This window comes from Chlorocebus sabaeus, chromosome 1, assembly GCF_047675955.1.
Source record: "Chlorocebus sabaeus isolate Y175 chromosome 1, mChlSab1.0.hap1, whole genome shotgun sequence".
In the NCBI taxonomy this organism is placed as follows: domain Eukaryota; kingdom Metazoa; phylum Chordata; class Mammalia; order Primates; family Cercopithecidae; genus Chlorocebus; species Chlorocebus sabaeus.
Window position 1 is genome coordinate 20,582,375 of NC_132904.1, and position 25,942 is coordinate 20,608,316.

Genomic DNA, 25,942 nt, shown 5'->3' on the forward strand with positions numbered 1-25,942 from the left:
GAAGCCCAGGTTTGACAGGAGAAAGTTCCTGGCTTCCTGGAAAAGCTGCCCAGAACACTAACTGGGAACATAAACTGCTGGAGAACACTAGACCTTGGAAGAAGATCACGTTACTGAAGAGTTAGTCGGGGAATAAGAAGTGGAGCAACATCCCAGTGCAGAGATGGTGTGGAGGAACCTGCCTCCCCAGGCCCCTCACTTGGGGCCAGCACAGCAGTCAGGGAAGGCATCTGTGCTTCCACACCAGACCTGCACTGGAGAAGTTGAGGTGGGGAGCGTGAGAGGGCCAGGGTTCCAGTACTAGCCCTCCTACTTTCAACATCCTCAGACACAGCAGGTCACCTGTCAGAGACTCAATTTTCCTTTCTGTAAAATGGAGATGCGGATAATCCTCTTGTCCTCCTGCACAGAAAGTTCCCAAAGGACACATGGGAGAAGGGGTGGTGAGGTGGGGGCAGGAGGGGAAGGTGAGTTTAGGCCTCACAAGATGAGCCTTTATTAAACAGGACAAGGTTCCTACTGTCAGCAGCACCAGGAGCTGAAACTCACCACAGAACCCCACCCCGCCGCATCCCACTACTTTACTAGTACCCAAAGTATGGTCCAGGGCCCGCAGCTGCAGTGTTCCCTGGGAACGTGTTAGCAATGCACATTCTCAGGTGGTACCCCAGACCCACAGAATCAGAAACCTGGGGGTGGGGCCAAGCAATCTGTGCTTTCACAAGCTGTCCAAGGGACTGATGCATGTCAGAGTTTGAGAACTACCGCAACACCCACCACCTACTCTGGAGAAACTTTCCCCCACTGACTCATCTTCCCACCTCCTCCTTTCCAGGAGACTGTTGGGGAGGAAGGAGTCACTGCGGGGAGAGGTCATTAAATAGTAAAGAGAGTCCATGATTAGTTAATGACACCACAGGCTCCCAGAGAGGAGAGGGTCAAAAGTCAGACTGTAATTGAAGAGAAAACACTCCCCTATATCTATCTGCCTTTCTCCATCTCCTTCTCTTTCACAGATACACATACCCTAAAAGCCTGCTCCTCCTCCTCCTGTGGGTGGGCCAACTAGAACCAGGGACAGAGAGAACGCTCCCCCACCAGTAGGGCTGAAGCGAAATTGGGAGACTGGTTAGGGTGGGAGATTCTGGTCCTCTGGCCTTGAGTTTCAAAACCATCTGACTTGGAAAGCCACTTCTAGGAATTCATTCCGTGGAGCTCATTAGAGTTGAGTACAAAATATACATAGGGACAAGGCGATCATTATAGCGAGGGGAATACTAATGAAAAATTCAAAGGACCTAAATGTGCAACGGCTGGGGAATGCTTAACCAGGTCACAGCAGATTCCTATGGTGCAATACTACAGAGCTGGGAAACTTGCTGGAGAATGCTCAATCACATGGGAAAACCCTCCCTATACAGCGTTCAGTCAAAAGTGGCAGTGCAGGAAGTGGTTTGTGTGGTACAATCCCAATCTTGTATGTGTGCGCTTTTTTTTTTAAGGCCAAAACACCAAACTGTTCACAGCAGTTATCTCTGAGCAATTATTTCCTCCTGCAGGTCTGTTCTTTACCGCCTGAATTTTTCCACAAAAAAAAAAAAAAAAACCCTCTTTCTTCAATAATCAGAAAGTTTGGGGGGTTTCAGAAAGTTTGGGGGGTTTCTTGGGGTAGCCATTTGGTTTAGATAAAGTTTTTAAAAGAAAATATCTCCTTCCTGTGTCAGAATCGCTGGCCTGGCGTCTTCTGGTACAAGATTTGGTTCCACCAGGGAGTTTCCACATTGTGTGTAATTCCAACAAGCAAGATCAGGATCAACATGGGGAAGCCAAGGGTGGGTGGGTTTGCTCAGATTCCATCCCCTATTTTCTAAGAGTCAGCTCTTTCCAGAAATAAAAAATCATGAGCTCTCCAAGACTTGAGGTGTGTGAGCAAACGCTGGATGTGGTCCATGGGATCAGACTGGGCAGGTAGGTTAGGTTGACTGCATGGAGCACAGAGCTGCTCACACCACCAAGATCCTGTGACTCTAGACATAAGCCCTCAATTTTGCCCTCAACTCTATGCCAAGAGCACCCAGGTCAAGGCTGGGCTCAGATAGTCTGGGTACCAAGACTGCAGAGACCTAAGGCCTCCACACACAGACCAGAGCTCCACACAACCCTGGAAAGCTCCTTCACTCCAGACTGGGGACCTCAGCCTTCAGAGAGGAAGACTCCCTGTCATTTCCCCCGAAGTAATGACAGGAACAGCCTTTGTTCATCATCACCACCCTTATCCTCTGGTTTCATTGAGGGTGCACTCTTCCATGGGTCTGCTACGAAGCATTTTACCAGCATTATCTCATTTAATCCTCATAGAAACCAAGGCTCTGAGAGGCCAAGAAACTTGCCCAGAGGTGAGCAGATACTGTGCCCATAGCTAGGTCTGGCTGACACCAATGCCTGAGAAGCTAGAAGAACCCCAAGCTGTAGGCACAGTCCCAGTGGTTCCCTGACTGCAACTTGCAGGGATCGTTAGGGATTCCTATATGCACAAATTTTGAGAACCATAATGCCATGCTATACCATCTCCTGGCAAACAAGGAGACTTGCTCAACCCTGCCAGGAGACGGTGTGGGGCAGAGAAAGCGGATAAGAGGGGCTTTCAGATGGAAAACAAGTGACTAGTTCAGAGTAGAGGACACATCCTCCCTGCCTCAGTTACCCCACTGCTGTGTGTTCAGAAAGGCCGGGGTCAGGGAGGTGGGCTACCTACATGTCCAAAGGTGACTCAAGGCCTAGACACTCACTTGCTCCACGACCTCAGATAAATCAAACCTCCCCTGCTGGTTTCTATTTCCTCTATATACGATGATGTCTCATAGGTCCCATTGCAAAAGCATTCTAATATTCCACTTTTTAAGACAGTGAGTGGGAGATGGTTTTCCAACTGTACTAGTAGAATTTACCAATTGTTATTATTACCAGCAACAACAAACATTTATTGAGTGCTTACTTCATACCAGGTATCATTCAAAACGGTTTATGTGTACACGTGGGAACACAGACTCCCCTCTCCATTTGTTTCCCAATGGAGGGACCTCTGTCAGGGAAACACCTCAGGCCTTGCTCCGCTGCCAGCCCCCCGCCGCCCCCCCGCCGCCCCCCCCACCGCCCTCTGGCTTCAGGCCACGCCCCAGGCGGCTTATGATTGGTTCGTCTTAGAGACACATAGGACAGGCTCAGTAGGGCCCTGCCCCTCGAAGAGCCAAGTTGCCCGCAGGGAGAGTTCTGTCTGGGCTGTTGTCTGCTCCTGCTGCCTGGTCCTGCAGGAGGCTGGTTCCTGTCCAGCACTTCCTGTGGCGGGACGGGTAACTCTGCCAGGTCCAGGACAGGCCAGTCAGCAAGCCCTCTGGGCCCCAGATCTAAAGCCACATTCTTCCGTCAGCTTCCATTTGGAGCTCTGTCTTCAATGTGTGTTTAGCTCATTTAACCCTCACAGTAGCCCATCCCTATTTCACAGATGAGGAAACTGAGACTCAGAATGGTCATTAAGGCACTTGATCTCAACTACTGTTCAAAAGCTTTCTAAACACCACCCAACACTCAGGGTGTGTCCACCGCAGGGGAAGGCAGATTACACTTCTATTCTATTACACTCCTCTAACTCTTGTCTCCCAGCCTGGGTGGTCGAGGGCCACAGACACTACCATAGGCACTCCCTCCAAGTCTTCTGAGGCTTGACAAATTGATATTCACTTCAAACCAACATCCCATCCCTCCTTCGAAAAAATATGATTTATTTACAAAAAGAACTTCAATGTAATCCCAAATTCGTAATATACATTTTTTGTTCAAATATGTATGGTATGTTTTTTATAGCTTCATTGTAGGAATGGGTTCTTTTTTTCTTGAGCATAAAAAAATATGGGCTCACTGTAGATTTGGAAAATAGGGGAAAGTAAAAAGATAATAAAGGTCTATAATCTAATCTACATAATTGTATTTCATAACGGGTACATTACATGTCGTTGTCTACATTTTGGCCTGATTGAGTAGAGTCGTAAGGGAGCAGCTCTGCCATTCAGTCTCTGCAATGGTTTAGGGCAACAGCTGGGACCTGCCCACCTACAGCCTTCCTTCCTTCCTAGGCTGCAGGAGAATAAGCCAGGCCCCCAGGAGTCCTTCCCCTGAATAAAACCCTGCAGCCGTCCACTGTGGCATCACATTGTGCCTCACTTACAAAATCCAAGTGCAGCAAACGCAAGATAATATAGTTTTGTAGCCGAAGAAGGGCTATAACTTACCCAAGGTAACAGAGCAAGTAAAAGATGAGCTGGGAACAGAGCCCAGGTCCCCTGATCTCCAGACTCAAGCTCTTCAAAGACTTACAACCTGCTTCCTATTAATAGCACTACCAAAAACACTGAGCACAGTAGCTCATGCCTGTAATTCCTTTGGGAGGCCGAGGCTGGAGGATCACTTGAGGCTGGGAGTTTGAGACCAGCCTGACTAACATGGTGAAATCCTATCTCTACTAAAAATACAAAAATTAGCCTGGTGTGGTGGTGCATGCCTGTAATTCCAGCTACTCAGGAGGCTGAGACATGAGAATCACTTGAACCCAGGAGGTGGAGGTTGCAGTAAGCCAAGATTGCACCACTGCACTCCAGCCTCAGCAATACAGTGAGACTCTGTCTCAAAAATAAATAAATAAAAATAAACACTACCAAAACCAGCAGGAACGTACATAGCGCTAACTATGTGCCAGGCACTGTTTTAAATGCTTTATGTGCATTAGCTCGTATATCATTCTCAAACAACCCTATGAGATGAGTACTATTATTGTCTCCATTTTATAGATGCTAAAACTGATGCACAGAGGGGTAAGACACAAAGTCACGCCCAGCTGGTAAGTAGCAGAGGCAGGAATCGTCCTTAGGCAGTTTGATTCCAGAGTCTGTGATCTTGCCTAGGCTTTCTTCTCCACTCCCCTGGGCCCAAGCCCAGCTGGGACTCAGGAAGGCTTCTGGAGCACTTGCTGCCTAAAAGGAAGAAAACCAGCCTAGAAGTCACCTGTTTGGCCAAGGTCATGCTGTAGTTCCATGGCAGAGCCAGGATTAGAACCCGGGCTTCCTAATGCCCAGCCCTCAGGGCATTGTTCACTTCTATACATTGACCCTGAGAGCCAAGGCCCAGAACTCTGAACAGCTCCCACACCAGATCACCCGTCCACAAGGCAGGGAAAGTCAAGGGGGAGGCGGAGAAGGGGCAAAAGCCTCCCCTGCGGGGTAGGAGGCCAGAGGGGAGAGTAGGGCTGCCCAGAGCTGCCCATCTAGGGGTCTGCATGGATGATGTCCAGGATGGGCTTCCTGGAGGCCACTGTCCCATTTCTCCAGGCCCCAGCTTGAGTCTCCATAGGATAGCAGCACCTTCCACAAACAACTGTTGACTCCAAGATGCTCTGGATGTTGACTCTGGCTGAGTCAGAGTTCACTAAAGGCCAGAGCGGCCCCTCACTGGGTTGGGGCTGAAGGAAGTCATGCTGTTCCCCTCTCAGGAGGGTAAAGGCCAGGCATCAGAAGAGAAGCAGAAGCTCTGCCAAAAGCAATCCCAGGACAGACAGTGTGTTCCCATCTCCCTGGATCCAGGTTGCAGAAGTGGGGCCCGCAGACCTGAAGCGCCGGGCAGTGGCATCCAGGTCCTGCTTCCTGGCTCTGCCTTTGCCAAGGAGTCACCTGGTATCTGGCACCAAGCTGGGTCCTGCTGATACCCCCGGGCCCACCCAAGAGAACCACTTACCTATCCATTCAGTCATCGATCCCCAAGTGCCTGCCGTATGCCAGGAATCAGAGACACAGACAGGACAGGGCAGTGCCTGTCCAAGAGAGCTCATGGAAACACATCATACATCACAAAGTGACAGTGTAGACAAGCACAGAGGAGAAGGTGAAGGGCGAGGAGAAAGTGAAGGGCAAGGAGGGGCTTGGGAAAGGCGGCCAGCGATGTTCAGACCTACTGCCCCTCAGGAAGCTGAGCGTCACAGTGAGGAGACCCAGCCGCCCCCAAGAAGAGCCAGAGAACCCCACATAGCCAGACATGACCGCCGTCATGGGGCGCACACGTATTGGAGAGGCACAGAGGCCCTGTGCAGAAGGAAGGTGTTCTGGGAATGTCCCTGGGGGCCTGAGAAGGAGCCTGGCACCAGCCTTGAAAGACCAACTAGACACAGCAAACAATGACAGCTCTCCTTTATTGAGCATTTACTATGTGCTGGGGATAACAATTCTAAGCGTTTCATGTGTACTTTTTTTGTCCTCTGCTCATGCCCTATGAAGCCATGACCATCATTATCCCCATTTGCAGGTTCAAAAACTGAGGCTCAGAAAGGGTCGCATAGCTAGAAATTGGCAGGGCCGAGATCTCAACTCTAAAGTCCAGTGCTTTACTGCCATGCCGTACCATCATCTCTCTAATCTGTGAACAGGCAGAAGGTAGATAAAGGTGCTTCAGGTGGGGGAAACAAGGTAAGAACAGGGAGGCAGGATCAAGTGCTCTGTCTGAGGGGAGCTGCCCAGCTCCACTGTGTAGGGGTTGTTTGTGTGTGTGTGTGTGTGTGTGTGCACTTCTGAGTATGGGTGGGTGTTCACAGATACGCCCTATTTTGCAAAGGATAGATGCCTGGTCCTAGAACTCCCTGGGAGCCAAGGAAAGAACGGGGCATCAGCAAGTCAGGGAAGGAATCCCAGAGAGGAGACGGAACTTATCTAAAGTCACACAACACACAAACAGCAGAGCAGGAGCCAACTCCAAGGACCAGAACGTAGGTCTCTTTCCTCTATCAGCTGCCTCTCCTTGTCAGCACAGTGAATCAGCTGCTGACAGGAAAACCACAGTGGAGGGGAAGCCCGGGGGTGAGTCAGGAGCCAGCCAGCCTCCGAGAGACAGCAGCTGGGCCTGTTGCAGAGGCCCCAGGTCTGTGGTTGTCTGCCTCTTCTCAGGGCAGCGTCACGGGCGAGGGGAGCAACACGTCCCACATCACTCGCTCCATGTTTACCTCTGGACTTCCCCTCCCAGCTCCTCAGACCCCAGCTTAGTGGAGGGGAAGTGGGTGGGTAGGGCAGTTCCTGCTAAGATTAAACGGGTCCTGTCCCACGGAGAGGCCCAGGCCAAACAGTCCAGGCTCTTCCCTCCCTTCCCACCTCTCACAGAGCCAGCTTCTGGCCGTTTGATCTTCTTGATTAAGTCATAACCGCCCCCCCGTGAGCTTCCCGTGGGGCGGAGGAAGTGGGTATAACGGTTTGGAGCAGAAGGCCAAGGCCAAACCAGAGGCAGGGGTGCCAGCTGGCCCCAGATGCTCTAAATCCAAAGGAACACTCAGGACTTGGGGCTGCTCAGCTATGGGTTGAGTGGGAACTGTCTGGTCCTTGGGGGAACCCCAGGGTAGAAGGGGATAGGTGATGGGAGATTCCAGGCTGTGACTCTAAAGTGTGAGGCCTCAAGACAGAGGGGGCCACCCCCACATAGCAGAAACTTCAGAGGAGCCCAGGGAAGCCAAAATCCTGCCCCAGTCCCCCTACTGTGGGAAACTTGTACCTTGACTGCTCACCCACTGCCAGAGATAGCACATGGTGACCTCTCACCCCTACCCTCCCTGGGCTGGGATGGGAAGGAGGGACCAGCAGGCACTTCTTCCAACCACCCCGCCCCCCACTCCCAAACTTACTGCTGGCTGGCACAGGCTCCCACTTTTTGGCCCAGATGCCTCCCCTTCATGGGCAAACCCCTCCTTGTAGCATTCATCACCCTCCCAGCGCCCCCGCCACTCACCCAATCCAGCCACCTTCCTGAGCCCCTGGTATGTACCAGACAGGATGGGGAGGAGAAAGAAGTGCAAAGGTGCTGGAACAGTCCCCTTCCACCCCTCCAGTGACGCCTTCGCTATCCCCATGGCTGGTGTCTCTTCCTTCACTCCCAATTGCAGACATTCCCAAAGCCACCCAGACCCCTTCTTCCCTGTCACTGCAGCCATTGGTTCATTATTCCTTGACTGCTGGATCCTCCACCCCAGCACATCTGGCACAGACTGACTTTCCTAAAGTGCTGCTCTGTTGTGTCACTCCTCTCCTCAGAAACCTTCAGAGGCTCCCACTTTCTGCAAATCAGATCCAAAGTTCTTACCCTGGCATTCAAGGCCCTCTGTAAGCTGATTCCACCTACTGGTCCCACTGTGTATCCCCGCACAGTCCCCAACTTCAGCCAGAATGAGCAACCCAGCAGTTTCTTGAGACTTCTCAGGACAGGTTGACCTCCCTGCCTCTGTCTAGGCATTTTCCTCTCCCCAAGACACCATCTTCATTCTGGGTGCCGAAATCTTCCCAGTCTGTAAGGCTCTGAAGAGCCCTCTAATCCTTTTTTCATTTATCTTGCATCAGAGTCACTGGTATTCTTGTGTAAGCCCCTTCCTGGATGGTAAGCAACCTGAGGGTGCAGGCCTTATGTGGTCACTTGTCATTCATCGAGTGGGAAGGGGAGGTGGTGATGGTGAGGGCTTTCTTTTAAGGCTCACTAGGTAGGCTCTGTTGAAATGAACGTCTCCTCCTCCCCACCTCAGGCACCACCTACCAGACCCTCTCCCTCCCCACCATACCAAACTCCAGTTTATGCCACTTCAGTGCTTGGAGAGACTGTGGTCCCATGTTGATCCAAGCCAAACCAGGACCAGGAGCCCAGGCAGAAAGTCCTATTCAAGTCTCACCCCCTCCAGGAAGCCTCCTTACCCCCACCCCCTGCCCTGGCTTCTCAAGTGTCTCACTCTTCTGAACACCTCCCCCTGCCCTACATACACACATGGTCTCCTGCACACAGCGCAGCCGCCAATCCGTCTCTGTCCCACAGCACTTTCCAGTTTGTTCCATACTGTACAGCTTATCTCCCAGAAGATGCAGGGAGCCAACATAATGCAGCACCTTCAGTGTCCTTCGGTGCCCAACCCTGCTTACATATCAGGTGCCCACATTGCCCCTCGCCTCCATCCCAAGCCAAGTGTGCAATGGTATAGCTGGATTCCAGCCACTAGGGCAGCACAGACCCATGAAATCTCATCTGGTCATAAGCCCTGGGTGTGACTGATCCTCTCTACAGGGACATGGTAGGGATGGGGGAGCCCTCATTGTCAGCAAGTCAGGTCTGGCTAGTTCACCTCTGTATCCTCCAGCTCTCTCTAGCATATAGTAGGTGCTCAGTAAACATTTTTAGACGTATTTAACTCAACACTCACCAACCTCAAGCAACATTACAGAAAACTCAGCCACTTTGTTCCAGATGACACAGTCCTTATCCCTTAAATAGAGTGATGTTGGTGGCAGGTGGCAATTTCTGGCTCTCACAAGGTCAGGAGGGGCTATAGCCAACCCCATCTCTCCAAAAAAAAAAAGGCTCATTCCCTATAGGAAGCAAGCCCATCACCTGCCCATCCGCATCAAAGCAGCTGTCAGGGACGGAGGTCTCACTGGTTTCCTGGCGCCTTGCTAAGTAGTGTATACACAGTATTCTATTTAGTGCTTGCTCCTGCCATTGGATATTGCCATTATCCCTGTTTTACAGGTGAGGAAACTGAAGTTTGGAGGGGGAATGGAATCCAAATCAGTTTGATCCCAAAGCCCAGGCCCTTGACCACAGAACTAGGCTGTCCCGCTACTGGGGCCCAGCACAGAGCACACACGGCCACCAGGAACAGAACCTGTCAGCCAAGAAATTAACCCTGGGTATGCTGCAAGAGCCACTGGGGCCCTGGGCTTGACCCTGGGCCCAAGAATTGGTGGCGTTTTCTCTTCTCTTCCCCAGTCACCAGTATAAGAACTGTTCCCGTTTCCAACCCCCTGCTCAGGCCAGCTCACCTGGAAAAGCCCCACTGCGTTTCCAACTTGAAGTCTTAGGGGGTCCGACTCAGCTGAACTGTCAGAATTTGTGGGAAGCAGGTGAGGCTCGGGAAATGGAACCTCCTTGCTTTGGCCTCCTGTTCCCCAGGGTTCATGGGTTACGAGCCCCAACCGAGGAACCAGTGCACTCTTTAAAGCAATTCGCTTCTCTTAGTCCCATTTTGCAGGGAGAGAAACTGCAGAGGGCAATGCGATGGGAACACCTGTGGCGACCTGCAGGCCTGCGCTCACCTGCCAGCTCTCACCTTCCGGCGTTTTAAGTGAGAAAGGGCAACGGCAGCGTAGAATTAATCTGGTTCACTTCCTCCTGCTGGAACCTGGGAGGTCCAGAGCCGGGTGGAGGGACGGACCCAGGATCACGCAGCTGGTGCAAGCCCGAGTGTGAGAACTGGGGGTTCAGGACTGGGGGCTAAAGCTCCTTTTCACCCACCAGCTGCCCCGACCTGTCACTAGTTCCGAGGAAAGCTGTCCGAGACGGACCGCAGAAGCGGGGGTCAAAACTAACTTTGCCTCTGGTTGTCCGGCAGGCTCCCCCGGCCTGCTGCCCCCTTGCTCACCTGCTGGTTCTGCTTTCTGCTCCGCGCTGCAGGCCCAGCGTCGCCCGCTTGTGCCCCAGTCAGTGTCGGACTGCGCAGCCCTGGGCTCAGTCACTCCTCGGCCCCCTCCTGGCTGCAGCCGGGGAACGCCGCGGACTCGGCAGGCCCCGCCCCCCCAGGGGACACGCCCCCTCGGCGCCCCTCCGCCAACCCCGCCCCCGAACCCTTTGAGAAGGCGGTGCGCCCCCGCCGGCCAGGCCCCGCCCCCTATGGCCCTACCCCGACCAACCCCGCCGCCGGGCCCTGCTGGAGTTGAGGCCCCGCCCCTCTCCCCGCCCCGCTACGGCTTCTCTCCTCTATCCCGGCAGCCCCGCCCCCAGGTTACACAGGGGATGAAGCCAGCGCCGCTCCAGCCCTGCCCACTCACGGCGCTGCCTAACGGTCCCGCCCAGCTCCCGCCTACCTCGTCCTTCCCGGTCTCCCGGGCCCTCCCAGCGCCCCTGCCTCCTTCACTTTCTCCTTCGTGCCCACCCCATCCCTCGGCCTTAGTAGGGTGAGGCCACGCCCCTACCCGCCCCAGCCCCGGCTCAGCGCCTTCCTAATCCTGGCCTGCCCTTCCCCTCTCAGCTCCGGGCTGGTAGCCCTGGGGCCCCCACGCTGGCATTCCAGGGCGGGTGTATCCGGGTGCAGCCGGGGAACGGCGTGGGAGCGGTTTGTGTTCCAAGTCGGGGCCTCTATCAGGAGGCGGCCTGGGCCCAGGCACTTTTTGAAAATACTGACTACCATTGATTGAATCCTTGCCAGGGGCCAGGCTCTATGCCAAGCGCTGTATAAAGTTCTAGTCCTTGAATTCCCATAACTCATGGGTACTCTCGTTGCGCCTATTTTACTAATGTGCAGTTTAAGGCTCACAGAAGGGAAGTCACGGCCTCTGAATATCAGGGAGGCGGGCGTGAGCGGGATTCAGCCTCAGGTCCTGAGTCACAGGCTTGAGCTGCCCCAGCTTGCCTGGACTGGCCCCTGGGGAAGTAGCCCAGGCCAGCCAGTGCTGGGGCAGTGCCCAGCAGCTGCCTGAGGTGAGGGAGGAGGTGTGGGTTGAGAAGAGTGGCAGGAAGGACTGCGGGCCTAAGCCCTCAAAGCTGGCTTTCTCCCTGAAGAAAAAGTGACCCAGAATTGAGGTGGGCTGCAAGAATTCTCTAGCACCCTGCGTCCCAGGCTTCTGCGCCCCCCCAGCCTCCGGGGGACTAGCCTCAGGCAGATTAACTGGTTAATGACCAGGGGCATTCATCTGGGCAGCTGACGAAGCTCTTTCACTTCCATTATCACATTGGCATCTCACAACACACCATTGTGGGAGGGTATGATTATGAGCACTTTGTCTGGGTGGAGTAGGGGCGGGAGCTGGATCCCAGCCCAGCAGTGTAGTTCTCACAGCGTGGTCCTTAAACCAGGAGCAACATCATCTGGGAACTTGTTAGGAATGTGGATTTTGAAGCCCCATCCCACCCTACTGAATGGAAAACTGTGGGACAATTGGTTTGAATACGGCCTCCAGGTGATTCTGAATCACATTCAAGCATGAACCACTGTTGAGAAATTGTAAAGAAGTTAAAGTGGTCTGAGAATCACACAGACCTAGGTAGCTTCCTGGTTGCTTTTTAACCCCAGGACAAGGCAAGATACTTAACCTCTCTGGGATGAGCCCTTAAACAGGGAATAATAATAAAAAGAGCCATAACAATCATGCCGATCTTGACGGTGGCTGTTGAAGATTCCATGTGACAGCATTCATGAAGTATTTGGCCCACCGTCTGAATGCCGTACATGCACAGAAAATGTTCTCTTTTTCAGCAAAAAGTCTCCTTCATAGAATTCCCACACCAAGTCAGAGGAGTGAGGCTGGGGAATCCTTTAAACCCAGCAGCGTGTCCTACCCGCAGAGAGACACCCTCTGTCCTGCTAGTGGTTCAGATCCTAACAAGCTCCTAGGTGATGTGGATGCTGGTCCGGGGACCACACTCTGAGAACCACTGTGCCATTCTGTCTTGGGCTGGGTTTCAGATTCCCTACCCTACCCAGCCCATGCAAAATGGGCATAAAATATCCTCCTATTCCACCCTACTCCACACCCCGTCCCTCCGAGGTGGGGGTGTTTGTGCTGGCGTATGACAGATGCTCCTGACAGCGATAACTTGACTTAAGCATACCCTGAGAATGGTCCTGTATGGCAGATGCACCCAAATGTGTGTTTGGAGTTTTGAGCTAAGGAACCCGGGAGTGACCAACCTGGAGATTCATTCCTTATCTGTGAGGAACATTTGAACCCTGGCTCATCCTGTGGAATGCAGGCTGTACAGGGGTTCAAGGTTCTTTGGGGCCAAATGAAAGTTATCAGGTGGAGGTTGTTAGGGGGAGGGTGCTAAGTGAGAATGATGTATAAACTGTATCCTTTTTGTAAACGGTTGTGGCTCTCTTGCCCAGCCTGCCATGGGACTGTACAGTTCTCCTTTCCAGCGCACTTCCACCTGCCATTCCTGTGTGTAAGCTTCTCAATAAACCCCCATGTCCCAGTTGCTGGCTCTGGTCTCTCCTTTAGCCTCTTGAACCTAGTGCCATCCCTGCTGAAGTTAATAGGGCTCCAGCATGACAGATGGGGACTGGCCATTGGCAAAACAGCTGGATCCCCTCACTGTCCCCTTCTCCCACGAAGACATTCCCTCATATTAGTCCCATCTGCTATCCCTTGCTGCCCTGCCAATCCTGGTTAGAGATAGAGGCAGCTGTGGTGACATTGAGAGCAGTCTTCAGGCAGCTTCTGGAATCTCTGCCATACTCCCTGTCATTGTCTGAGCCCCACAGAAGAGTGTCTCCCTGTAGGAGTGCAGGGCCTGGGGCACTGGTCCTGTTATGCTGACCTACCCAAACACAGAGAGCCCAAGAGTGCAAATCAAGGACCAGATACCTTGTATCCAAACATTTAACAGACTGTGAAATAAAATGTGTATTTTCCTGCCTTTACAAATGTTCTTTCTAATGACCAGGAAGACCATGTTCAAATTTAGAATTATTGGACTCTTTAGAATTGTATGCAAGAACATGGCAGTGTGGGGGGATAGCCTGGCCCTAGCCCTCAGCCCACCCACTCCACTTCTTTTCCTACCCCATCTCTGTCCTATGTCACAAGTGGCCTAGGACTCAGGCATGTGGACACTCCAGCCCACATACCCAAACTCTGCCCACACGCCTTGCCTACAGCCACCTCTTGGTTACCTCTCTATGGGTGCACGCTCCAGGGACAGGATGTATCCTCAGGAGGATGGACCTGGGCAGGCAGCTTTGTAAACCTTAAACTGACTTGGGGACTGGGCACAGTGGCTCACACCTGAAATCCCAGCCCTTTGGGAGGCTGAGGCAGGAGGATTGAAGAGCTCAGGGGCCAAGACCAGCCTGGGCAACAGGATGAAACCTTGTCTCTACAAAAACTACAAAAATTAGCTAGGCGTGGTGGCGGACGCCTGTGGTCCCAGTTACTCAGGAGGCTGGGGTGGGAGGATCGCTTGGGCCAGGGAGGTGAAGGTTGCAGTAAGCTGAGATTGCACCACTACACTCCAGCTGGGCAACAGAGCAAGACCTTGTCTCAACAAAACAAAACAAAAAAACCAGCTTGGGCCAATTAGGCGGTCTAGGTTTTTAAACACCCAAAGCATGATCAAGGTCAGGTGTGGGCTCTGGGTGACCACAGGTGCCCTCTTGTCCAGGTCTATGGTGACACTGCCATTTGTCCTTGTCTCCCCAGCTTCTAGCACATGCCTGGAAGCTTAAGGGACAGTTGTTGAGTAGATGTGCATCTGAGTCCTAACTTAGTCCATTTTCTGTTGCTATAACACAATACCACAGGCTGGGTAATTGATAAAAAGATTTTATTTTGTGTGGTTCTGGAGCCTGGGAAGTCCAAGGTCGAGAGGCTACATCTGGTGAAAGCCTTCTTACTGCCCCATCGCATGGTGAGAGGGCAAGGGCATGCCACCGCAGGTCTCTCTTCCTCCTATGATAAAGCCACCAGTCTTCATCATGAGGGCCCCATCCTGATGACCTTATCTAATCCTCCCAAAGGCCCTACCCCCAAATACCATCAACATATGAATATGGGGATTCCGTTTCCAGTACATTCAAACCATAGCAGAGTCATTCACTGAAATATCACATGGGGTTGGCTCCCTCAGCATTGTCCATATCTCCTCTCTTCCAGCAGAAGGTAGGCTTTGTCATGACTCACCTTGGGCATTTTGCCAGGCAGAGAGTGCAGACACTTCTAGTGAGAGACTCCACCTCTGGAAATTCTTTAGTCCATTCTAGAGGTGGAGCCAGGAGTTCTGGAGGTGGGAAAAGGGGTGAGAAGAACCACCGTAGAAAGCCTTGAGAGAAGATATCTATGGCCAACTTGGAGGTGGGGAAGATGGTGGCATGGCAAGACCTCAGAGAGGTATGGCTATAGGATTCCCAGACTCTCAGAAGATTCCCCCACCCCAAAGGTGGAAGAGGAACAGCTGAGCAGGAGACTTCAAAGAAGTTGTAGGCAAGAACATGGGGACCAGTTCCCTGTTGGTGTCTGGGCCTAGGTTAAGGCCCCAAGACTTTTGCACCTCTGGTGGAGGAAGGTAAAGAGAATAAGTGGGAGTATCTGTTTCCTACTGTTATGTAACAAACCGTCCCACTCATTTATTTTGCCCCTAAATCTGCAGTTTGGGGTGGGCTCAGCAGCAAAGGCTTATCTCTGCTCTATGCAATGTCAGCTGGTTCAATTGGAGGTTAGAGATCCATTTTCAAGATGGTGCACTCACACACCCAGCAAGTTGGCACTAGCTGCCAGCTGGGAGGTCAGCCAGAGCTGTGGACTTGAGCTTCCTCATAATTAGGCTGCTGGTTTTCTAGGACAAACAAAGACCCACTTAGAAGTGCATGGCATTTTGTGACCTAGCCTTAGAAGTCACCTAGGATCACTTCCTTTGCATCCTATTAGTAGAAGCAGTCACCAAGGCTTACCTGATTCAAGAGCAGGGAACATAGTCTCTTTCTTAACCAGGGGGTAACGAAATTCTAGAATAATTTTCAATAAAGGAGATATTGTTGCAGCCATCTGTGAAAAATACTATCTGCCCCAAGCGAGTCCTCAGAATGACTGGAGGAGAGTTTCCCTGATGGGAGCTTGGGAGCTGAGAGTTCAAACTCAACTGATTGTTTTAAAAAATGGTATGCAATATGTATCACACAAGCATTTGTGCACAAATGAATAAGAAGTTCAGCAGTGGACAATTAGTCTTGAGTACTTGGATTTTTTTTTTTTTTCTTTTTTTTTGAGATGGAGTCTCACTCTGTTGCTCAGGCTGGAGTGCAGTGGCGTGGTCTCGACTCACTGCAACCTCCACCTCCCAGGTTCAAGTGTTTCTCCTGCCTCAGCCTCCTGAGCAGCTGGGACTACAGGTGCATGCCACCACACCTGGCTAATTTTTTTGTGAGATGGGGTTTCACCATGTTAGCCAGGATGATCTCGATCTCCTGACCTCGTGATCCGCTTGCCTCGGCCTCCCAAAGTGCTGGGATTACAGGCGTGAGCCATCGCACCTGGCCTAGTAATTGGATGTCTTACAATCTTTCTTCACGAGTCCTCAGAATAGAGTTAGCACCTCCCTCCCTCAACCTGCACAGTTTCCTTAAAGTTATAGACTTAAAAATTGCACTCATTTAATCCTGATAGCAACAACCCAATGAGGCACACATACTATTATGAGGCCCATTCTCAAGATGTGGAAATGGAGCACTCAGATGCTAAAGTCATACAACTAACCAGTGATGGCGGAAAGTGAAGTTGCGGCTTATATATAGCTAACCCAATTTTCAGTTCCTGAAATTGAGCCCTAGGGGAAAGGCCCAAGTTGGGACCCAGTGAGCGCCCAACACTGAATCGCAAACCTCGCACTGGGTCAAGGAGGTTCCCCAGGGGCCTTGAAGGGACCTTGCTTCCTGCTTACAGAAAGAAGGCTGGCCCCAGAAAGCTGGGCTCCAATGCTTGCCTGGCATAACTCCGTCCCATCCTCTGTCCTCTTGCTGAGTCTCAGGTCAGGAAGTGGTTAATAGCACTTTCTAAATGCAGTCATTCCTGCATTTGAATGGGCTCAGCAGGACCACCGGCCTTTATTTTTTCTCCAAACCACTTAAACGGGATCGGAACTCTAAGCCCATTATAACTGGGTTGTAGCTGGGGACAGGGGCTGAGTTCCCACAGAAGAGACTGAGCCATTGATGTGTTCCTGTCTCAATCATTTCAGAAAGATCAGTGAGGCCCCTGCTCAAATCCTGCCCTGCCACCTACTACATCTGAAGGTCCAGGGGTTACTCCCAGCCAGCCCTGGCCTCAGGGGGCTTTTGGCTCCTGTACATTGCCATGTTGCCATAGCAACTGTGACACTAATAATGGCAGCCATCTTTTTAAAAGTAAGCTGTAAAATGACTAATTTAAATATATTTAACTAATTTGATAACTAGGATTTGTGTAGCACTTTACATATTCTAAAGCTTATTTATATTTATCTTACAACTGTGGCACTTGGGTAAGTCTTTGAAACTATTAAACTTCCTCCCCATCCACAATTCCCTGTTCCACCTGTTTATTTTTCTTTTTAGGCATCAGCTTAATCCCATGGTAGGGGTTGGGTACCCCAAATATATGTTGGGCCTACATCCCAATATATGTCATTTATTTATAGTAGATATGTATGTACTATTTTATTAGCCATTTTACATATTATGAACAATGCGCAAAGACAAATATTTTATTTTCTTTACTATTATTATTATCATTTGAGACAGAGTCTCACTCTGTCGCCCAGGCTGGAGTGCAGTGGTGCAGTCTTGGCTCACTGCAACCTCTGCTTCCTGGATTGGAGCAATTCTCCTGCCTCAGCCTCCCAAGTAACTGGAATTACAGGTGTGTGCCACCACACCCAGCTAATTTTTTTGTATTTTTAGTAGAGACGGGGTTTCACCATGTTGGCCAGGCTGGTCTTGAATTCCTGACCTCAGGTAATCCACCCACCTCGGCCTCCCATAATGCTGGGATTACAGGCGTGAGCCACCGCGCCCAGCCAAAAAACAAAAATTTTAAAAGATAATTATTTAAAATATATATATATCTAAAAAATAAACAGAAAGCAGTCCTATTATTTTCTCCTTGAACCCCAGCAGATCACATTGGAGACCATCAGCCATGCCCTTAGGGAGGGATTGTTGGAATAGTAAAGCAGAAGAAAGGGGACTTCTCTGGGCAGTGCTTTTTCAGAGTGCCCAGATAGAAGCACACCTTGGAGCTGTTGCAGGTTCCTTTCCAGACCACCACGCTAAAGTGAATTATTGCAATAAAGTGAGACACAATTTGCATTGGTTTCCCAATGCATGTAAAAGTTATGTTTACACTCCACCATAGTCTATTAAGTATTCAATAGCATGTCTAAAAAATGTGCATACCTTATTTTTAAAATGTTGATCCTGGCCAGGCACGGTGGCTCATGCCTGTGATCCCAGCACTTTGGGAGGCTGAGGTGGATGGATCACCTGAGGTGTGGAATACGAGACTACCCTGGCCAACATGATGAAACCCTGTCTCTACTAAAAATACAAAAATTAGCTGGGCGTGGTGGCGGGCGCCTGTAATCCCAGTTACTCAGGAGGCTGAGGCACGAGAATTGGTTGAACCCAGGAGGTAGAGGTTGTAGTGAACCAAGAGTACGCCACTGCACTCTGGGAAACAGGGCGAGAGATTCAGTCTCAAAAAAAAAAAAAAAAAAAAAAAAGGTTGATCCAAAATTCTGACACAAAGTGAGTGCATACTGTTGGAAAAATGGCACTGATAAACTTGCTCAGTTCAGTTGCCACAAACCTTCAATTTGTAAAAAAACACAGTATCCGCAAAGTGTAATAAAAAGCAATGTACGCCTGCGCTCATAAGCCCGTGAGACGGATGAGGAGGTGCTGCGGAAAGGCGAACTCTCATACCTGTTCTTCGGTGGAGTTGCACAAAATCAGTCGGGAGATCTTTCCCTGAATCTAGGCCTGAGATCTAAAAGAACACACCTGTGGCCCGAGAAGCTGATGGTGTAGACATTCTCTCCCTTATACAGTTGAGAAGGCCAAGGCTTAGTGAGTTGAGTTGAAAAAGTTTTGAATTTGTGGCCAGCATTTAAAAATTGGGGAATTTTATGTTGATTTTTAGATGTACAGGGATAGGGACATCTGAGCCTCCTGCTGTGCCTTCTGATGGGGCCACAGCAGATGGACCTGAGTTGTGGCTGTCCTCTTCAGTTGTGACATACACCCTCCAGCTGGCTACCGTCCCCACTGTGCCTGTGGCTCATCTAGCCTGCTTCCCTCATTTCTGTGACCTGCCTGGTCCCCATGGGGAACTGAGTTTGCAATCCGGGGAGCAATACTGGCTGAATTCACGTTCATACTGACAGCATTCTGAGTAGCTGGCAGGGCCACACAGACCTTAGCAGGAAGACAGGGACACCACACTGTTTTCTTCCTTTCTTTCCAGGATGATCCCTGTGAAAGCTGCCATGTTTGCACTGTCCTCCTCTGTGAGACATGGTTTAGCTCAAGTCCTTGCTCTGATAACTTTCAAGCCTGTGACTTTGGGCACATGTGACTTTCACCTGTCTGGGTTTGTTTCCTCACTGCTTAGGCTGCAGGCAATGCACATACAATATTTGCTACTTTAGGGCTATAAGATGAACTAGTTAGTTGTGTCCAAGTCATTCCTTTTACCAACAGAAATGAAGAGAAAGAGGAGAAAAAAATAAAATAAAACCAAAAAAAAAAAAAAAAAACAAAAACAAAACCTCATCTTCTCCCAAAATGAGCGTTTATCGCCCTCTGGTGTCCACCACAGGGCTCAGTGCGGCCAATTAAGAGTGGCTTGAAGGCCGGGCGCGATGGCTCACACCTGTAATCCCAGCACTTTGGGAGGCTGAGGCAGGCGGATCACCTGAGGTCCGGAGTTCAAGAACAGTCTGGCCAACATGGTGAAACCCTGTCTCTACTAAAAATACAAAAATTAGCCGGCTGTGGTGGCATGAGCCTGTAATCCCAGCTACTTGGGAGACTGAGGCAGGAGAATCGCTTGAACCCAGGAGACGGAGGCTGCAGTGAGCCGAGATCACCCCTACTGCGCTCCAGCCCAAGAGACAGAGTGAAACTCTGTCTTGGGAAAAAAAAAATCAGCTGGCATGGTGCCTCATGCCTGTAATCATAATCCCAGCACTTCGAGAGTTCGAGGAGGGCAGATCTTCTGAGGTCAGGAGTTCGAGACCAATCTGGCTAACATGGCAAAACCTCATCTCCACTAAAAATGCAAAAATTAAGCCAAGTGCGGTGGCTCACGCCTGTAAGCCCAGCACTTTGGGAGGTCGAGGCGGGTGGATCGTAAGGTCAGGAGATCAAGACCATCCTGGCTAACATAGTGAAACCCGGTCTCTACTAAAAATACAAAAAATTAGCCGGGCGCGGTGGCAGGTGCCTGTAGTCCCAGCTACTAGGGAGGCTGAGGCAGGAGAATGGCGTGAACCCGGGAGGCGGAGCTTGCAGTGAGCCGAGATCGCGCCACTGCACTCCAGCCTGGGTAGCAGAGTGAGTGAGACTCTATCTCAAAAAAAAAAAAAAAAAAAAAAAGAAGTACAGCAGTGGGCTCACGCTCATGGAATTCACTGGTTTTACCCTGTTCCCTGTCATCTTGAAGTAGCTGGATTGACAGAATGGTGGAGTGGACTTTTGAAGTCACAATTACAGCACCAACTAGGTGACAGTACTTTGCAGGGCTGGGGCAAAGTTCTCCAGAAGGCCATGTATGCTCTGAATTAGCATCCAATATATGGTACTGTTTCTCCCATAGCCAGGATTAATGGGTCCAGGAATCAAGGGGTGGAACTGGAAATGGCACCATTTACCATCACCCCTAGTGATCCCACTAGCAAAACTTTTGCTTCCTGTTTCCACAACATTACATTCTGCTGGCCTAGAGGTCTTAGTTCCAGAGGGAGGAATGCTGTCACCAAGAGACACAACAATGATTTCATTACACTGGAAGTTAAGATTGCCACCTGGACACTTTGGGCTCCTCCTACCTTTAAGTCAACAGGCTAAGAAGGAAGTTACAGTGTTGGCTGGGGTGATTGATCCAGAAAATCAAGATGAAATCAGTCTACTACTCCACACCGGAGGTAAGGAAGAGTGTGCATAGAACACAGGAGATCCATTAGGGCCTCTCTTAGTATTACCACGCACTATGATTAAGGTCAATGGGAAACTACAACAGCCCAATCCAGATAGGACTACAAATGACCCAGGCCCTTCAGGAATGAAGGTTTGGGTCACTCCACCAGGAAAAAAATAATAATAATAACCTGCTGAGGTGCTTGCTGAAGGCAAAGGGAGTACAGAATGGGTAGTAGAAGGAGGTAGTCATCAATACCAGCTACGACCACATGACCAACTGCAGAAATGAGGACTGTAATTGTCATGAGTATTTCCTCCTTCTTTCGTTAAAAACATGTTTGTGCATGTATACACTTGTACTAAGAAAATATCTTCATTTTATTTCCTTTTCCTTCATCATGTGACATAAGATTTATTGACTTATTCATATCAGCATTGAAGTATTGTTAACTTTATGTAATCGTATTTGGGTTGGGGATTGGTGCGTTTCCTGTTGTATGAAGGATAGTTGTATTATGTTAGGCATAATTATGACCTCGCTATTATCTTTATTTGAAGATTATGTATGATGTGTGATGTTTTGTGTATGATCTCAGGAGATGTGTATGGGTTCAGGTTGACAAGGGGTGGACTTGTGACGGTTAATACTGAGAGTCAACTTGATTGGATTGAAGGATACGATACTGATCCTGGGTTTGTCTGTGAGGATGTTGCCAAAGGAGATTAACATTCAAGTCAGTGGACTGTTGAAGGCAGACCCACACTTAATCAGGTGGGCACCATCTAATCAGCCTCCATAGAATAAAAAGCAGGTGGAAAAACGTGAAGCAACGACACTGGCCTAGCCTCCCAGCCTGAATCTTTCTCCCATGCTGGATGATTCCTGCCCTTTAAAATTGGACTCCAGGTTCTTCAGTTTTGGGACTTGGACTGGCTCTACTCACTCCTCAGCTTGCAGGTGGCCTATTGTGTGACCTTGTGATCATTTAAGTTAATACCTAATAAACCTCCCTTTATATATATATTATATATACAGATATATACATATCTGTATATATATCCTATCAGTTCTGTCCCTCTAAGAGAACCCTGACTAATATATAACCTATACATATTCCCCCATATACTTCAAATAATCTCTAGATTACTTATAATACCTAATACAATGCCTACACAGCACTTCATTCACATGGGTTGAAGGTAATACTCAGCGCTTGGAAAATGCAAGTTTTGCTTTTTGGGATTTTGTGGAATTTTTTTTTTTTTTTGTGACAGGGTCTCGCTCTGTCATCCAGGCTGGAGTTCAGTGGTGCGATATTGGCTCACTGCAACCTCCACCTCCCAGGTTCAAGCAATTCTCCCACTTCAGCCTTCCGAGTAGCTGGGACTACAGGCACATGCCACTATGCCCAGCTAATTTTTGTAGTTTTTGGTAGAGACAGGGTTTCTCCATGTTTTCCAGGTTGGTCTCGAACTCCTGACCTAGAGCGATCTGCCCACCTTGGCCTCTCAAAGTGCTGGGCCACTGTGCCCAGCCAATTTTGTGGAATTTATGCCTCCAAATATTTTTATTGTGTGGTTGGTTGAATCCATGAATGCAGAACCCACAGATATGGATGGAGGGCTGACTGCCAGCAACAATAACAGTAGTAGTAGCAGCAACAGTAATAATAGCAGTGGTGGTGGTTAGAACTGTAGCAGGAGCAGCAGCAACAATATTTCTTAGTGGGCATCATTTCTTTTTGGGATGCTGACCTGACAGTCCGTGGACTGAGAGTCATTCCACGGGTGGAAATAGTGATGGCAAAGCTGCTGTTGATGGTAATGAAGATGCTGATAATGATTGTGATGACGATGATGAAGATGGCAGTGATGATGTCATTCATGATGACTTTGGTTGGTGCAGCGATGACGGGGATGATGATGACGAACATGATAGAGATGGTCGTGGTGATTGTGAAGGTGCTGATAGTGGATTGTAATGGTAATGGTGAGAATGTTGATGGTGTTGGTGGTGACGCTGATGACATTGATGGTGACATTGATGATGGTGACAATGGTGGTAGTGGTGGTGGTTATAGTGATGATGCTGCCAAAGTTAACTTCTGTCTTATGTTAATATTTAGTATGGTGGACAGCTGAGAATGCAGTTGAAATCTTGTCTCCTATCTTTGTTGCTCGGTCTCCTCAATATTTGGCGCTACCTTGAGGTCTAATATGGCTGCTTCAACTCTAGCCATCGCATCTCCATTCTAGCCAATGGGAATTCAGGGAAGACAGGGAGGGGGAAGCAAAAGGCAGCCTCTTGTCCTTTTTTTTTTTTCATTCTAGCTGTATTTTCATGGGTTTTGTGTGAGTTTTTAAAAAATGTTTTATTTCCATAGGTTTTGGGGGGAGCAAGTGGTATTTGATTACAGTAAGTTATTTAGTGGTGACTTATGAGAGTTTGATGAACCCATCGCCTGAACCTCTCGTCCTTTTAAGGGCATAACCTGGAAATTTTTGAAATCGAACTCAGATAAAACATTATTTTAAACACTGCTGTCATGGATAAAGTTTATCATATGACCCAGTGACCTGATACCTAAAGACCCCAGCAAGCAAATTCCTCTTAGATCCAGGATAAAGGTGATCTCTCCTGGTGAACTAGAAGGTTTTCTTTTTTCTAGCTCTTTCTTCATTTCTTCTTTCTTCACTTCCAGCAAAGTGCTTGGGCTCCAGAGGCAGCCTGCAGGCTTCCTGGCTGGGCTGGTGATAAAAGGGCCACACTGGAATCTGGGACTGACACCATAGACTTGGGGCTCTAATAAGGCTTCTAGCAGAATGGAAGGCAGAGATCTTGGCAGATAACATATGTTGCTTCTGCTTCTTAAAACATGTTCCTAGTAGGCCAATATTAACATGTGATGTCACTGTTTGAAATATTAGTGCTATGGTTTGGATGTGCAGCCCCTGTAAGATTCATATTGAAACTTAATCCCCACCTTGGTGGTAGTAAGAGGTAGTGATCACTTCTTTTTGAAAGGTGACTAAATCATGAGGGCTCCAACCTCATGAATGAATTAGTACCTTATAAAAGGACTGGAGGGAACCAACTTAGCCCTTCTTGCCCTTCCATCCCTTCTGCCATGTGAGGGCATCTAAATGGTGCCATGTATGAGGAGCAGGCCTTGCCAGACACTGCATCCACCAGGGCTTGGTTTTGGACTTCCCAGCCTCTAGAACCATGAGAAATCAATTTATATTACTTAGAAATTATGCAGTCCCAGGTATTTTGCTATAGCAGTACAAGTGGACTAAGTCACCTCATTAAGACAGTGGAACAAGGAATCACAAAGACATTTTCTAACTTTGGCTCCAGCATAAACTGTTTTACAACCTTAGGTAATCCTCTGATTCTGACTTTTCTCTTTTTTCCTCACATGGTGGAGAGAGAGAAAGAGCTCCACTGTCTTTTCTTATGAACACACTAATCCTATCAGATCAGGTCCCCATTTTTACCCCTGAGAGGCCCCATCTCCAAAAACAGCCACACTAAAGGTTAGAGCTTTAATATGTGAATATCAGAGAGGACATAATCATTTAGGACATAATACTAACCTATCCAAAAATCCCAATCGATTTATTCAATATCATACAAACATGCACAGTATTACAATCCTCTGAGGACTTCTGCATAATAGAGAGCATCTGAAACACCAATCGCCTAATTACCCAACCCTAAATGGAGTCATTAGTGGGTTTGTGTGTCTGCTGACTTAGGGACTCTTTGGTAGATGATGGTTTTTGGTCTACCACTTAATCTGTTTTTCTAGGTTTTTAGAAAACACCTGTTGCGCTCAGGAAATGTGGTGGTGTATTCCAGAACCAACAACACTTTTATAATCATTCTTTACTTTCTTATTCACGAAAAAAATATGCACAGTATGCAGAGTCACACACGGCCAAATGGAGGCTCACTGGTGCATTTCTCTCATTGTCAAATATTTCTATGAGTGCTTAAATTTCCCAGGTCTCCTGGCTCATCTGCTTCCTCCACAGGCTCTTGCTCTTTCTTAGGCAACAGTTACACCTAATAATGAGAATGAGCCTATAGTAGGCCAGGCACAGTGACTCAAGCTTGTAATCCCAGCATTTTGGAAGGCCAAGGCAAGTGAATTACTTGAGGTCAGGAGTTCGAGACCAGCCTGGCCAACATGTTGAAACCCCGTATCTACTAAAAATACAAAAATTAGCCGGGTATGGTGGCCGGCACCTGTAATCCCAGCTACTCAGGAGGCTGAGGCAGGAAAATAGCTTGAACCCAGGTGGTGGAGGTTGCAGTGAGCCGAGATTGTGCCATTGCACTCTAGCCTGGGTGACAAAGTGAGACTCTGTCTCAAAAACAAAAGAGAGAGAGAGAGAAAAGAGAATGAGCCTATAGTGGTGGTTACACATTACACTGTGAACATTGGATGTAGACCTCCTGGAAGAACTACTGAGATACAACTCACACTCACGTGTCTTCTTGTAGTAGCCACCCACAACTCAAATGGTCTAGCCTCCATTTTTGTGTGAAATCATTACAGTAGGCTTTTTGTTCATGAGTCAGTGCTATGGTCTGAATGTTTGTGTCCCCTGAAATTCATATGTTGAAACCTACTCCCCGATGCAATGGTATTAAGAGATAGGGCCTCTGGCAGGTAATTTGGTCATGAAGGTTTCACCTTCATGCATGTGAGCAGCACCCTTTTAAAAGAGGTCCAAGGGAGCTTGTTAGCCCTTTCAGTCATGTGAAGATGTAGCTAGAAGGTGCCATCTGGGAAACAAAGAGTGGGCCCTCACCAGATGCCAATCTGCTGGTACCTCAGTCTTGGACTTCCCACCCTCCAGAACCACGAGAAATAAATTTCTACTGTGAATAAATTACCCAGCCTAAAGTATTTTGTTATAGCTACTTGAACAGACTAAGAGTAAATTTGGGGTAAATATTTTTTCAAATCATGATGGCAAATATGTACATATTTTTATTTACATATAAATTATATGTAATATGTATCCAGTTATATATTCAAGAGGGCAAAGGCATTGACTACTATATCCTCAGTGCTAGAATGTCACCCAGGATACAGGAGGCACTCAATAAATAATTTGTGAAATGCAGAAATGAAATATAGTCAAATGAGAGCTACTATGAAGCATGATTTGTGGCATTCAGTGGCTTTGTAACTGATGTACATG

The 25,942-nt window shown here is 49.0% G+C and overlaps 1 protein-coding gene across 2 annotated transcripts in view; it reads right to left on the bottom strand.

Moving 5' to 3' along the window:
• CD82 (CD82 molecule) overlaps window positions 1–10,620 on the bottom strand; it is a 54,875-nt gene extending 44,255 nt beyond the window's left edge. The window contains exon 1 of one of the 2 annotated variants that reach the window (XM_008000872.3): window positions 10,478–10,620. The gene's annotated coding sequence lies outside the window, so the exon portion shown is untranslated. Of the gene's footprint in view, window positions 1–9,878; window positions 9,898–10,477 lie in introns of those variants that run through there. The other variant, XM_037999489.2, reaches the window with a different exon arrangement.
• Between the last annotated feature and the right edge of the window lie 15,322 nt (window positions 10,621–25,942).